The 15,959-nt window shown below is 39.9% G+C and overlaps 1 protein-coding gene and 1 pseudogene across 16 annotated transcripts in view; both read right to left on the bottom strand.

Moving 5' to 3' along the window:
* The window catches only part of ANK2 (ankyrin 2), a 568,766-nt gene extending 558,919 nt beyond the window's left edge, over positions 1–9,847 (bottom strand). For 15 of the 16 annotated variants that reach the window (XM_017510194.2, XM_037732068.1, XM_037732037.1 and 12 more), the window contains exon 1: positions 9,641–9,838. The gene's annotated coding sequence lies outside the window, so the exon portion shown is untranslated. Of the gene's footprint in view, positions 1–9,640 lie in introns of all 16 variants that reach the window. The other variant, XM_037731960.1, reaches the window with a different exon arrangement.
* LOC108290420 lies at positions 545–9,780 on the bottom strand (annotated as a pseudogene).
* Positions 9,848–15,959: the final 6,112 nt, after the last annotated feature.

Raw genomic sequence — 15,959 nt, 5'->3', positions numbered from 1 at the left:
TTGCTTCAGTTATCTAGATTTTTATTATTTTTATAAGAGATGGGGTCATACTATGTGGCCCAGTCTAGACTCAAACTCCTGTACTCAAAGCCATCCTTCTGCTTTGGCCTCCCAAAGTGCTGGGATTATAGGCATCAGCCACTGCACTAGGCCTAAGGATATAATAAATATAATTGTAAATATGTATGTACCCAATACCGGAGCACCTGGATATAAAGGGAGAAATAGACTCTAATCCAGTAATAGTTGAGGACTTCAACACTGTACTCTCAGCACTGGACAGATGTGATGCCCCTAGCTTTGTTCTTTTTGCTTGGGATTGCTTTGTTTATTTGGGCTTTTTTTATTCCTTGTAAATTTTAGAATAGCTTTTTCTAGTTCTATAAAAAATATTGTTGACACTTAGGAATAGTGTTGAATTTGTAAATTGATTTGGGCAGTATGGCCGTTTTAACAATATTGATTTATCCTATCCATAAGCATGAAATGTTTTTCCATTTATCTGCTCTTTCATATTAGTGACTATTTTCCAGAAATTGAAATTTTAGGACAGTGCAACAATGCTTTTTGTGTCGTCGTTGGCGGTAAATAACAAGGATCTGGAAGGAGAGTGGAGTGGCCACTTCAGAAGGGTCAGGTATAGAGCTCAAGAATACTTCATCTCCTCTTCCTGTTCCATACAAAATATCAAGTCTCTGAGGCAGATTCTCGTGGTTCTTAGACAAAGCAACTGTTTGGTGGCTGTCAGGCTGGATGTCCCAGAAGCAAGAAGGTTGTCTTTTAAACAAACCCTCACTTTCAGATTCTAGTGGTCTCTTCTTCCTTGGTCCAATAGCTGCAAGAGCTGTGAGATTAGCATCTCTATGCTGTATCTGTGCAAGTTCCAATTGTTGTAACTCTTTGGCTTTATGCTTTAATTTCAGCTGTTCTGGATCTTCTTTATTAGAAGAACTCTTGGCTGCCTTAAGAAACATTTCTCTTTCTTCTAAATCCTTTCTCTGCTTTTCCAATTGATCCAGCTTTTCAAGAAAGTTGAGCTGTGACCTGGTATCACTACACAGGATGTAATTTTCACTTGCGTTGTAAGTAGTCATTTGATGTTGAGCAATTCCACCCAGTTTTTCTAGAAGGCCTCGTAACTGTTCCTGTGTTGTGTGGGAGATCAAGCTCACAGCATCAGAGTTAAGTTCTGTGATGTCATGCTTTTTACCAATGTCTAAAATTCTCTTTTGTAGAGCTTCAATAAAAAGAAATGGTTCATCTTTATATGACTGAATGTATGTGCCAACCAGTTCAGAGCTAGTCGCTAAGATTCAGGCATCTTCTTCATTAAGGTTGACCCCTGCCATAGAAGTCACATCATTGATGTCATCTTCATCTCTGAAGCTTGTGGTGCCATTGTCTTTATTTTATTTTTCCTGAGTAGGAGATGCTTGAAATGACAGAATTTTATTTCCACAGTAATTTGCTTTAGAATGGAAGCTGTAAGAAATTGACTGGTAGGTATTACGGTGTTCACTGTCATCCCTATTCTGTCCAAATTTCTGAATGGTCAGTGCTGGGGAATGTGAAAGTGTGGTCACTTGCTTTTCTTTCTTTTTCTTTTTTTCGAGATGGTTTTTTGCTCTTGTTGCCCAAGCTGGCCTGCAATGGCACGATCTTGGCTCACTGCAACCTCTACCTCCCAGGTTCAAGTGATCCTCCTGCCTCCCTAGTAGCTGGAATTACAGGCGCGTACCACCACACCCAGCTAATTTTTACTTTTAGTAGAAATGGGGATATCCCCACATTAGCCAGGCTGGTCTTGAATTCCTGACCTCAGGTAATCTGCCCACCTGGGCCTCCAAAGTGCTGAGACTGCAGTTGTGAGCCACCGTGCCCCGCCCACTTGTTTTTCATTGCCTCCTGAAGGCTGATGAACTACTAGTCGCTTGACTTTAACTGCCTATGGAATCCCAGCTGCTTGTGAAAGGACAGGCCCAGCTGGGCAATTTGATTTGAATGGAGTGCCAATAACAGGCTTGTCAGATGTGGTCCCAGCAGAAGTAACAGCAGGTTCACAAATGGAAGACAAACAGCTGCACCTGAAGTTTCTCCAAAATTTACTGCTGGACAGCGTCACTTACTGATGTTCCAGTCACAAGTGGTTTTGAAGTCTGCGGCAAAACAGACCACACAACACTATAGAAATTTATAGTCAAAACAGTAAGAACGGGTGATGAGATAAGGACTTAGAAAGTCTGGACTGACTGGATTCTCAAATGACAAGTCACACATTTGGGGCAAGTTCTTCTTACCATCTATGAAATGTCCATAAATAAATGACGTATTAGTACAGGGTCCTGAAGATGGAAAGTGCTCAGCGTTTGGCAGTGATGGGGTCAGGACATGCTACCCCAAAATATGGCACTTTGGCATTTGAGGAAGTAGTAAAAGCAGAAAAGTTACTTGCTGATCTTTTCTTGCCCTCCTCCCCTGAAGTAAGCCAAAAACAATTCTGTGACCTTCCTGTAAAATAAGTCATAAGGCTCTCATGGAAAGGTGCCCACCCTATATCTGGAGGAAAGGAATGTCCTTGACTCCAAAGGCACAGGGACACAGAGACGAATCTGAACACACAGGTCTAAGTCCCCCAGTTTATTACCATTAGATCACACTCCTTTGTCCAATCATACTTCCACAACTGTCTACTCTTCATCAAACCTAAGCACAAAAATGTACAAATTTACCCGTTTCTTTGGGTCTTCATTTCTGAAGGCTCTTAAGTTATGTAAACATATTAATTAAATGAATTTGGTTTATTCTTTTCTCTGGTTAATCTGTCTTTTGTTATCGGCGCCTCAGCCATGAACTTAGCAATGGATGAGGAAAAGAAATCTTTCCTCCTCTACAACAGTTGCTGTTGTAGTATTGGTAGTATTATTGATAGTATTATCATTACTTGTAATACTTCCTCAAAAACCAGTTTAATCAGATGAAAAGGACATAAGCCAAATCAGATAGGGTTAAGGGATAAGGGATCTAACTATGTCAACAAAATCCGATAATACTGGGTCTTAAAGGATGAAATTTTCTTTCCAACTGTGGAGAGTAGATAGTCTTTTTCTAAATCAATATGTACAGAACTGTTTTTTTTACCAAATCCTCTTAAAATCTGCATTATAATTACATTTTCTAGTGTGGTTGCTGTGCAATAGAATTCCATGGCTTCTTTTCCATGCTCAAAACAAAGAATAAAAATATGCCAAAAGTGGTGTGCAATGGCTCACACCTATAATCCTAGCACCTTGGGAGGCCGAGGTGGGCTGATCACTTGAGGTCAGGAGTTTGAGACCGGTCTGGCCAGCATGGTGAAACCCCATCTCTACTAAAACTACAAAAATTAGCCGGGCGTGGTGGCGCATGCCTGTAGTCCCAGCTACCTGGGAGGCTGAAGCAGGATAATGGCTTGAACCCAGGAGGCAGATGTTGCAGTGAGTTGAGACCATGCCACTGCACTCCAGCCTGGGCAACAGAGCAAGGCCTCATCTCAAAAAAAAAAAAAAAAAAAAAAAAAAAAAAAAAAAAAAAAAAAAAAAAAAAAAAAAAAAAAAAATGCTAAAGATAGAGTACAATCGCTCACACCTGTAATCCCAGCACTTTGGGAAGCTAAGGCTGAAGGGTTGCTTGAAGCCAGGAGTTCAAGACTAGCCTGGGCAACATAGCAACACCCTGTCTCCACAAAAATAAAACAAAAAATCCACTGGTCATGGCTGTAGTCCTGTCACTCCCCTATAGTCTTGTAATTTTAGTTACCCGGGAGGCTGAGGCAAGACGGTCACTTCAGGCCAGGAGTTTGAGACTACAGTGAGCTATGATCACACCACTGCACTCCAGCCTGGGTGACAGAACAAGACCCTGTCTCTCTCTATCTCTATCTCTCTCTCTCTCTCTCTCTCTCTCCATATATATATATAATATATATATAATATATATATATACACATATATATATACACATATATATAATGTTTTAATTTTTTTGTTTAGAGATTTTTCTCTGAGAGAGAGAATATATATATATATATATAGAGAGAGAGAGAGAGAGATGAGAGAGAAAAAGAGATAGAGATGCTGAAAACCTACAACACATCCAAGGTGCAAAGACAATACACAATTTTTACAAGGAAACTCTCCACATAAAGTTTAGGGTATAAATTAGGTTTAAAAGATTGTCCTTAAAAAAAAAATTGGCATTAATCAAAACAGACTGGAGTATGGAAGCCTAAATCCATGATCAGAAAAATTCATCTATAACCTCCATAGACCCCAAACAGTAATCTCAGATTTCACGTTGAATCTGGCTAAGTCACTAGCACAGTAAACAGTAGCATCTGGCTCTAATGTGGGATGGTATATACAATGGGCTGATCCATAACTTTAGTCTACTTTGGACATTTAGATGGATGGGCTGAGAACCCAGCGTGTTATAATAACCCTGAAAAACTTTTGGCTCTGGCTGTGAACACATTAGCATTAACTTAAATTTGTTGCTTTGTTTACAACAAGAGATATTTGCTTGTGCTCTCTGCCTCAGTGGAATTGGTTAAAGGCACCAAGACCTCAAAGAGTGAAATTTACAATGGGTACAGCACTGAACTTTGCATTTTTTTTTTTTTGCATTTCCTCTTAGTTACATCTTTTTTAAATAAATGATATCTTTATTTGGAGTTTCTGTCTGTTCACATTAGGACCATTAACAACTAATATCCCTTGCCTAATTTTTTCTTTCCTCCACAACCTGAAGCTTAAAATAAGTAACCATTTAGAGGGTTCCTTGAAGATGTCACCATTTAGAAATGTCACACATGCAGTCATTTGTTTCTGAGCTAGAGAGTGCGGGCTGTTTAGAACAGTGTTCCAATTATTCTTTTTGAAGCCACTCAAAGCTACCAGAACTAATTTCTCCCAACATGTCACTAGAGTTTAATGTCTACCATGAAAAGATACCCTCACTCAACCAGTAGAAACTGATTACTGCATATCCAGGATATAATCAGAGGCTCTCTTTATTAACTTTGAGATTTCCAAAAATTATAATTAAACAACACTCAATTTAATTTTGTGCTTATTGCTTATACAAATAGCATCAACATGGATGAATTATCTATGACATTTATTTATATCTGCATTATGTTAAGCAAATACATGGGAGTCTTACCCTTACCAAAATAAGATTGAATAATTAACAGATGGGCATTCTAATAACATTACGGAAAAGCATAATGTTGAATTACCTTTTAAATCTCATTATTCTCATAAGCAAGAATTGCAATGTTCTATATATTTGCTCTATCATTCAATGAACAAGTATTTTTTGAAAATCTCTTGTGGGTCTAGCATTGATCTCAAGAGAGAAAAAATTAATCTGAAATTCTATTTTGAATTAAACATCTTTTAAATGTTTTTTGTTTGTTTTGGTTTGGTTTTTTTGGGGGGGTTTCTTTGAAACAGGGTCACACTCTGTCACCCAGGCCAGAGTGCAGGGTGCGTTCTCAGCTCACTGCAACCTCTGCTTCCCTGGTTCAAGCAATCCTCCTATCTCAGCCCTCCAAGTAGCTGGGACCACAAGCGCATGCCACCATGCCCAGCTAATTTTTGTAATTTTATTAGAGACAGGGTTTTGTCATGTTGGCCAGGCTGGTCTTAAACTCCTGACCTCAAGTGACCTGTCCGCCTCAGCTTCCCAAAGGGCTGGGATTTACAGTCATGAGCTACCTACCGCAACCAGCCTTAAATGGTTTTGTTTTTTGTTTTGTTTTGTTGGTTTTTTCGGGGTTTTTTTTGAGACGGAGTTTCACTCTTGTTGCCCAGGTTGGAGAGCAATGGTGGGATCTTGGCTCACTGCAGCCTCTGCCTCCCACGTTCAAATGATTCTCCTGCCTCAGCCTCACAGGTGGCTGGGATTACAGGCATGCACCACACACCTGGCTAATTTTGTATGTTTTGGTAGAGACAGGGTTTCTCCATGTTGGTCAGGCTGGTCTTGAACTCCCAACCTCAGGTGATCTGCCTGCCTTGGCCTCCCAAAGTGCTGGGATTTCAGGCATGAACCTCGAAACCTGCCTTAAATGGTTTTTACATATGTCACCATGAATAGGACTGTATAAAGAAAGAACGTTAGTCAGGCGCAGTGGATCACGTCTGTAATCCCAGCACTTTGGGAGGCTGAGGTGGGTGGATCACTTGAGCTCAGGAGTTCAAGACCAGCCTGTGCAACATGGTGAAACCCTGTGTCTACAAAAAATATAAAAGTTAGCTGGGTGTGGTGGTCTGCACCTGTAGTCCTAGGTACTTGGAGGGCTGAGGTAGGAGGATGGCTTGAGCCCAGGAGGTGAAGGTGGCATTGAGCCAAGATAGCACCAATGCACTCCAGCCTGGGTGACCAACAGACCCTGTCTTAAAAAAAAAAAAAAAATTTATATGACTCAGAAAACCACCCAAATAGAATGAAGCTTCTAAATGTTCTTGTGGTATGTGATTTGCCATAAATCAACAATAATCCCCCTTATTAATTAGTGTAGAAGACAGCATAGTGGTGCTTCCCTATAATCCCAGCTACTTGAGAGTCTGAGGTAAGAGGATCACTTGAGCCCAAGAGTTCAATTTACATGAGCTGTCATCACACCACTGCACTCTACCCTGGATGATAGAATGAGACCCAGTCTCAAAAAAAAAAAAAAAACAGATAGGGTGGTCTACATTCTCAGAAAGCAAAGATTAGAAAACTACAATGATCAGGTATTTGAGATCGCATCACATGACCCACAAAGAATATAAACATTACCAAGAACTTAATTTTCTTGGTAAAGATTTTCCAATCTGAACTAGACATGATGGTGCATGCCTGTAATCCCAGCTACTTGGGAATCTAACACAGTAGGATCACTTGAGCCCGGAAGTTTCAGAACATCCCTGACTACATAGCAAGGCTTCATCTCTACAAAAAATTTTTTTAATTATCCCCGTAAAGCAGTATGCGCCTGTAGCCTCAGCCACTCAGAAGTCCAAGGCTGAAGATTGTTTAAGCCTGAGTTTAAGGTTACATGAGCTATGATCATGCCCCTGCACTCCAACCTGGGCAACAGAGAGAGACTCTATCTCAAAAAAACAAACAGAAAAACAAAGGCAAAGCTGGGCACAGTGGCTCATGCCTGTTATCCTAGCTACTTGGAAGGCTAAGGCAGGAGGACTGCTTGAGCCCAGGAGTAGAGTCCAGCTTAGACAATATAGGAAGAACTTACCTCTAATTTAAAAAAAAAAAAAAAACTTTCCAATCTATTGCAAGACACTCTTCTGCAAAGAGGCAAAGAAAGTGAAATTACAGTCATTTTACTATGATAATAATTCCATAGTATTATAAATCAAATAAAAAAATAACCAGAAATTTTTTAAAACACCTAATTTTTAAAGAAAATATTCTCTCCCTAGGTTGCATGACTGCAGAAGGAGCACTGGGCTGGGAGTCAGGCGATTTGGATTCTGGTCCCAACTCTGTCACTCATCAGATGTGTAACTCTAGCCAGCTTTCCTCTCTGTGAAATACAGCTGAACTATCAGTGCTAATAGGGTCTGATCCTGCTCTAAGTCTATAACTATAGGTACCTTCCCTGAAAAGGAGAAATCTGGAGAATTGTGGATAACCCCTCTTCATTGAACATAGCCAGCCTAATGTGATGATTAAGACAGAAAGAGAACACAGGACATTAAATAGAGTTGTGTGAGATAGAAAAATGTATCACTTTCTTCCATTTCTTTTCATATTACTGTGTTAATTTTTAAAGAAAAGGAATTCTAAAAACCCCCATAAATGGGTATCTTCACAGATATGTGTCTGCAGAGAAATGAGGGTGCTTCGGTTTTGTAACCGAGGAATCCATGTGCCCAAGAATGGGCATCATTTTAGCACACTCCCCTTCAGAGAGAATTTTCGGCATGTGGCCAAAAAAGGGGGTGTGGTCCAGGCAGAGAGGGAGGGCTGGGTCAAGAAGAGAACCTCTGAATTCCTCTCACCGGGCTCAACCTACATGAAATGGCTAACAAAATTACAAGCAGTGATGGAGACCCTTTCCAGGATAAATCTAGCTTCATTTAACAATATGGAAGGAGAAAGTAGGGTGGGGTTGGAGGATCTTCCATTTTTCTATGTCTTCATTTTATACGGCTTGTACCTATAACATACAGGGCTCAAAAGATGAATTAGAACTGTCTCTGTGCTAGAGTTTATGCAGTTCAGTGGAAGAGAATGGGAGGGGAATCATCTGTGTTCACAACACTATGGGTGGGGCATGCTTTCTTCTGTTGTTTAGTGTTCTCTGACTTAAACCATCTACTGAAAAAGGCTAAAAAAATAGGACAAATCTCATCTAAGCATATTTTCTTTGCATTCATACCATCATCTTTCTCACCCAAAAGTTTCTTCAATGCTTAAGTATTTCTGGAATCAGTCTTTGGCCCCAAAGCCTATGGTTTGTGCAGAAATTCACAGAAAACACTAGGGTCTATTCCTTAAAAAAATAAAGATTTTCCAATGCTTAAAGACATAGCCTAATTATTTGCCTATTATCCCCCAAAGGGACACCATACACCTTGACCTAGAACTCTATCAAGTGTTCACAGAAAAATGCCAGGGCAAATAAACAATCTGTTCTTCTAAATTCCCCTTTATATTTCCTTCCAACCACACACATTTATTTTCAGTCTCTAAAATAAACTTAATGTTATATGCCCAGAAGGAACAAAAAGATGTTATTGAATTTATTCCCTTGCTCTCCAAAAAGGCCACACCTAAGACACTGTCGAGGTGAGAATCATTCCTGATGCATGACTGCGGGAATGTGGTGCTTGTTAAGAATAAAAAATAAAAACCAAACAAACAAAAACAAAACACAGTACTCAGGAATCTGTATCTGTCACATTTCTCTCTATTGCTTAATTGGGCTGTTGATGCAGGAAAGACAATTAACTAGCTGGGCAAGGGAGAAAGAACTCCATCATTCTTCCACTGCCAGCACCTGTTCTGCCAGCTGACACTATCTAATATGAATTTTGACCATAAAAAAAGGCAATAGACTAACAGCTCTGCTGTTTACCAAAAACTAGTCAAATCTCTTCACTGCTGGTTCACCCCCGCTTTCTCTCACACCACCTACTCACCCAGTGCAGAGAAGGGGTGGCACCCACTTTCTCCGGCACAGACATAGCCGGTGTCTTAACACAAGCAGTGATTCTGACCAAAAGAGCCACCACCCTCTTGCCCCTCTCCCTGCTTATCATACAGAGAAAACCAAGTCCGCTCTGGGGCTGGAAATCTAAAATCAATTCACTTTAACCAGATCTTAAAAATCTACCCTACGATTACAGAAATAGAAAATGCAAAGCAGAAAAACACATCACATGGAGAACAAACCAAAATCAGGGCTGGGGAATATTTGCACATTAGCACTGCCTTTGAACTCCAGAATGGCATAGAAAGAGCCACTGCCTAGCCCAGATCCAAGCTGGGGGGAGGTTTACAAAGGCTTCCAGCACCCCCTATCAACACAAACACTTCCTCCCCGCTTCCAAAATGCTCTGAATAAAGACCTTCTTTAAGCACTTACTGGGAGCGGCAGCTTCTCTCTGCAATGTGCCTGTGAGTCACGCAGCAGAAGGGGCCCTGAAGCAGGGCAAGTCGGAGAGCCCCCAGCTTCCCTGCAAGCTGATGTCTATGAGACAGCAGCCCAGGAACCGACTTTCCCATTACAGCCTCAGACTGTAATCCATGTGCTTTCGGCGGGCCAGTCCCAGCTGCCCACAGAGCACCACATGATCTGCTCTGACATCAGATCAGCCAGACGTGACAACCCATCCGCCAGCCTCTTCCACACTCATGGGTTGCATCATTTGGGTGCCTTTGGTTTGCATTTAAGCAGGTGGTACAGAGTAAGGAACTGTTGTTTTCTCACAAAATATTTTTTTTCTGGTTTCTTCTGTTCTAAAAGAAGGGAAAAAATAAGCAAGAAAAGCACTTGAATTCGTTGCAGCCTAAATGTATCAGATACATGGGAAGTAACCGGAGTTCCCTGCCCAGTTCAGGGAAGCTGAGGAATGAGCTACTGCCAAGTTGCCAATGTCGTGGGAGTGATTTCATCTATAAATCACTACCACCACCATAGCCCACCATGTTTCAGTAGATCAGCTTTTATATGAGTTTATACATATATATATATATATATATATATATATATACACACACACTTATATATGTTTAAGTCATAAAATATTGGTAGGTGGTGTGTGTGTGTGTGTTTTAAGCTAGTCACCACTGAATTTAGTTCATGGACAATCTCAGGGAGGTAACCATTAGACTCAGTGCAATATACAATAATTCTATTTTGAGAAGATTCACATACAGTCCAACAAAAATAGACTTACAGATCTAGACAGATAGAGATAAGCAGATAGGAAGTGAGAACTATCCATTCAGGCTTACATTCATTCATTCAGTAATCATTTATTGATCACCTACCATGTACCTAGTCCAAAAAAAGATTATCGAAATGGTGGAGGGGTTGGATATTTGTCACAGAGATTCTAATTCTACTACTGTGATAAGACAAGAAAGCAAGAGTCTTATCAAGGATCCTTACAAAATGTTCTATGTCTAATACTGAATCTAAAGGCTGGCAACAAAACCATGTTTTATGTTAATTCCATTAGGATAAATGTTAACACATGTAACCTTTAAGAATAAACAAAATCATTAAGACTTTATGAAGCAGAATTATAGCCCGCTTAGACAGCTGTGACCAGAAATGTATTTCTAAAATTACAAAAAATGTAATGCTCCCCTAGCAGAGAGGAGAATTCACCTTTTTTTTTTTTTTTTTTTTTTTTTGAGAAGCAGTCTTGCTCTGTCCCCCAGGCTGGACTGCAGTGGTATGATCTTGGCTCACTGTAACCTCTGTCTCTAGGATTCAAGCAATTCTCCTGCCTCAACCTCCCAAGTAGCTGGGATTACAGTCATGCGTCACCATGCCTGGCTAATTTTTGTATTTTTAATAGAGACAGGGTTTCGCCATGTTGGTCAGGCTGGTCTCGAACTCTTAACCTCAAGTGATCTGCCCACGTTGCCTCCCAAAGTGCTGGGATTATAGGTGTGAGCCACCCTGCCCAGCAAGAATTCATTTTCTTTGTCTACTTTAACTGCATTACTTTCCATGTATTTGATCTATCAACTATATTTCAGATACCTGTGTGGAAACAGCATATCCCTAACTAGATTACAAACCCATTTAATATCATGCACTTTGGTAGTATTTTCAGTGACTTGAACATAATAGGTGTTCAATTAAATAGTGAGTGTAAAATAATTAACTGTGATATTATGATATATAAACAAATACATATATTGATTTTCATCCCTAGTTTCTGGCACAGAGCTTATAAAACCCTAGTCATTTCCTAGATAATGAGGTGAGATGAGCATAATTTGCTATTCATAAGGCCTTTTCAACCAAACCTGAGTTTATGCTAATGAGGTGACTCTTGGTGAGGGCAGGGACCTGCCTAGGTAGCTTCATAATGGGAGCTCTTTGCCAGAGAAACCAACCATGTGATTAGAGGATCTAAACTTTCAGATCCACCACAGCTCCATCGAGAGGAGTGGGGCTGAAGATTGAGTCAGTCTCCAATGGCCAATGATTTAATCAACCATACCTATGTAACAGAACCTCCGTAAATCAAACCATTAACAATAGGATTCGGAGGGCTTCCGATTGGTGAATGTATCCACATGTTGGGAGGGTAGCACACACCTAACACCACAGGACGGAAGCTCCTGCACTCTGGACACGTCCAGACCTCACCTTACATGCCTTTTTATCTGGCTGTTCATTTGTGTGCTTTATAATATCTTTATAACAAACTGGTAATAATAAGTAAAGTGTTTCCCTGTGTTCTGTGAGCTGTTATAACAAATTATCAAACCTAAGGAGGGAGTCATGGGAACCCGCAATTTGTAGCCAAGTTGGACAAAAGTGCAGGTAACCTGAGTACCCACTACCTGTGACTTTTATTTGAAGTCGGGGGCAGTCTTGTGGGACTGAGCCCTTAACTGTGGTGTCTGCATTAACTCTGGGTAGTCAGTGTCAGAATTGAATTAAATTGTAGGACACTCGGTATCTGCAGAAAATTGGAGAATTTCTTGATGTGAAAAACCCACACATCTGGTATCAGAGATGTTCTGTTTCAGTAGAAACAGTAGTAGGAGATTTGAGCAGTTTTATTCTTTATATAGCCTATTTCCAATGAGAAAAAATGGAACTCAAGTGCCCGTGGAATCTCTATTGAATTCTACAGTCACAAGAATCCTGGTCATCCCAGGGGAAAATATTACACACTTGGTACAAAGCAAATAGATGAGTTAAATAATATATATTAAATGACAAATTTATTATTATATTAGTAATTATATAACTATTTGACTGAAGCTATACATAACAAAAATATGTGAATACTATTATATTGATTATAATATCAAGTAATGATATTATAGCCTCAATTAACATATAAAGAAAATGGCACAATTAACTTTAAAAGTAAGGAACAAAAAACAATAATGAAAACCAAGGGTTTGCATATTTTGTGACCATTTTATTGAAAACAGCTAATTATTAAACTAAGGAAAACTAAAATTGTATATATATTTTTTTACTGAAGAAGTGTATTAACCAGGCACGATGGCTCACACCTGCAATCCCAGCACTTTGGGAGGCCAAGGCAGGTGGATCACCTGAAGTCAGGAGTTCAAGACCAGCCTGGCCAACATAGTAAAACCCCATCTCTACTAAAAACACAAAAATTAACCAGGCATGGTGACAGGTGCCTGTAATCCCAGATACTCAGAAGGCTGAGGCAAGAGAATCACTTGAACCTAGGAGGCGGAGGTTGCAGTGAGCCAAGATCTCGCTACTTGGGAGGCTGAGGCAGGAGGATGGATTAAGCTTGAGAGGTCAAGGCTTCAGTGAACTATGATCACACCACTGCACTCCAGCCTGGGTAGCAGAGTGAGACCCTGTCTCAAAAATAAGTAAATAAATAAATAAAATCTAATTTGATAAATGAAAAATAGTATAGGAAGTTGAAAATGATTCAATGATTACTATTCATTCGTGTTCCATCTTGTAAGAATTGCTTGTCCGCATGGATTTTTATTTTTATTGAATTTTTAATATTTTTCTTGTCTGTCCTGTTGAATTTCATTGTTTGCCTTTCAATTCTGCTTTTGGGAAACATGTTGAAGTGTTTTATTGTCATTATGTGTAATTTTTTCATTGTAAATTGTTCCATTGAAAGTTTCCATAATGACCAGATTTTTTCTTTTTTTTTGAGATAGAGTCTCACTCTGTTGCCCAAGCTGGAGGGCAGTAGCATGATCTCGGCTCACCACAACCTTCACCTCCTGGGTTCAAGTGATTCTCCTGCCTCAGCCTCCCAAGTAACTGGGATTACAGGCATGTGCCACCACGCCTGGCTAATTTTTGTATTTTTAGTAGAGACGAGGTTTTGCTATGTTGGCCAGGCTGGTCTTGAACTCTTGACCTCATGATCCACCCTCCTCAGCTTCCCAAAGTGCTCATATAACAGGCATGAGGCACCGTGCCCGGCCAATCACCAGATTTTAAACTCTAAATACCATTCCTCACTAAAAAGAACCAGGCTATTTGGGGAAAGAGCTGATTTTAAATCTGAGGCAGAGAATGTATAAGATGAGCTTAACACATTGTCTTATATTAGAAAGCAAGGAAATTACTGAAGAGAAGTGGAGTCATGTCAAAGGACAGGAGCCAACTTGGAGAGGCCCCCAAAGCCCAACTTCACCAAAGCGTCTTTTCTAGTGTGGCTCTATAAGAAGTCATGCAAAACTGAGCATAAAACAACATTAATTTTTCTCACAAATCTGTAGTCTGGGAAGGGCTTAGGGGCTTAGCTGGTTTCTACTCCACTTAGCATCATCTGAGCATCTCAAAAGCTGGAGACTGAAATCTTCTGACGGTTCATTCACTCATATGTGAGTGAATTCCATCCCTTAGTGTTCCAGTTCTGGTGCCTGAACTGGAACACTAAGGGATGGAATAATTAGGGCTCCTTAATCATCTCTGTGTACCTCTTATGTTGCTTTTCCTTATGCTCTTTTAATATGGTGGCTTCAGGGTAGCTGGATTTCACTAAAAGCATGTGTCCCAAGAAAGTGCCAGGCAGAAGCAATGGAGATGGGTCAATACCACATTATAGGGAGACCATGTGAGACTGAATATATTGGTGTATCCTGCTTTTGTAAATACAATCTGTCACAGCATCATAAAGAATAGTACAATTGATTGACACACTTGAATATATAAAAGTCCAAATGATACTCAACCCAGAATGAAAAGACATATTTGCCCTAATTGAGGTAACTATTATACCAATTCCTTACACCAATATTAGTCAAGAGAGAAAGTTAAGTATGAATTATTTCTTTTCCAAATGGAAATCTATTTTGGAGTAATACATAGCTCTAATTAATAAGGGGAACTCTATTAGAAGAATCTTAGTTAATGAAAGCAAAAAGATTAACAATTGAAAAAAATCATTTTGCAACTCGGAGTAACTAGTTCAGACAACAGTCAGCAATAGGTGTCAAAAGCATTGAGTGTGAGGTTGATAAAACTACTGGATACTAATCTGCTGCTGAGTTCTTAACACACAGAATATTTACTTGTCTCAAGGGGGGAAATCATAACTTTATAATAGAGAGATCTGGTAATTTTCCCATTTATCATTAATTTAAGGATCGATCTTAGTATCATAAAAAGTAACACAACTAAGTATTGTCCAACTCTTGGTATGATATAATATAATGTTCATGGCATCACCCATGAAACACTCTTGACAAAAATGGTTTATCTGACATCAATAACAACTTTAGATCAAAATTTCCAGTCCCCAGGAAATATAGCGGAGAGTTTAAACTTTAAATGAAACCAGAAGGAAACAGTCATATAAATCCAGAAGGTGGAATTCTACCAGATAATTGATCCAGTCTCTTCAGCAAGAAAATGTAACAAAGAAACAGAACTTTTCTTAACTAACAGAGAAATACAAGCTATAGCTCACTACATATTAAAAACCATGCAGGCCATTGACTAGATCCTGATTTGACCAACTTCGCTGGAAAACACACTGGGGCCAACGGAGGAAATCTGAATGTGTGCTGGGCATCAGAAGATAGCAGAGAATTATTTAATTTTGTAGATGTGATCATGATAAAAGTATTGTGCTTAGTTAAGAAAAATATCTTAGGCCGGGCGCGGTGGCTCAAGCCTGTAATCCCAGCACTGTGGGAGGCCGAGGCGGGTGGATCACGAGGTCAAGAGATCGAGACCATCCTGGTCAACATGGTGAAACCCCGTCTCTACTAAAAATACAAAAAATTAGCTGGGCCTGGTGGCGCGTGCCTGTAATCCCAGCAACTCAGGAGGCTGGGGCAGGAGAATTGCCTGAACCCGGGAGGCGGAGGTTGCGGTGAGCCGAGATCGTGCCATTGCACTCCAGCCTGGGTAACAAGAGCGAAACTCCGTCTCAAAAAAAAAGAAAAAAAGAAAAATATCTTTATTTGGCAAGGCACAGTGGCTCAAGCCTGTAATCCTAGCACTTTGGGAGGCTGAGGTGGGTGGATCACCTGAGGTCAGGAGACCAGACTGACCAACATGGCGAAACCCCACCTCTACAAAAAAAAAAAAAAAAATACAGAAAAAGAAAATATCTTTATTTTAGAGGTACTAAAGAACATAATGGTAAAGCAACATTATAATTTACCTCCAAATGCTTTAAAAAGACAACAAAGTAAATATGGCAACATGTTAGCAATTGGCGAACCTAGATAAGGAATATATG

Source organism: Cebus imitator, unplaced genomic scaffold (assembly GCF_001604975.1).
Source record: "Cebus imitator isolate Cc_AM_T3 unplaced genomic scaffold, Cebus_imitator-1.0 Scaffold17, whole genome shotgun sequence".
Classification (NCBI taxonomy): domain Eukaryota; kingdom Metazoa; phylum Chordata; class Mammalia; order Primates; family Cebidae; genus Cebus; species Cebus imitator.
The sequence above is the reverse complement of the archived record's forward strand: the minus strand, read 5'-3'. Positions and strand labels throughout refer to the sequence as shown.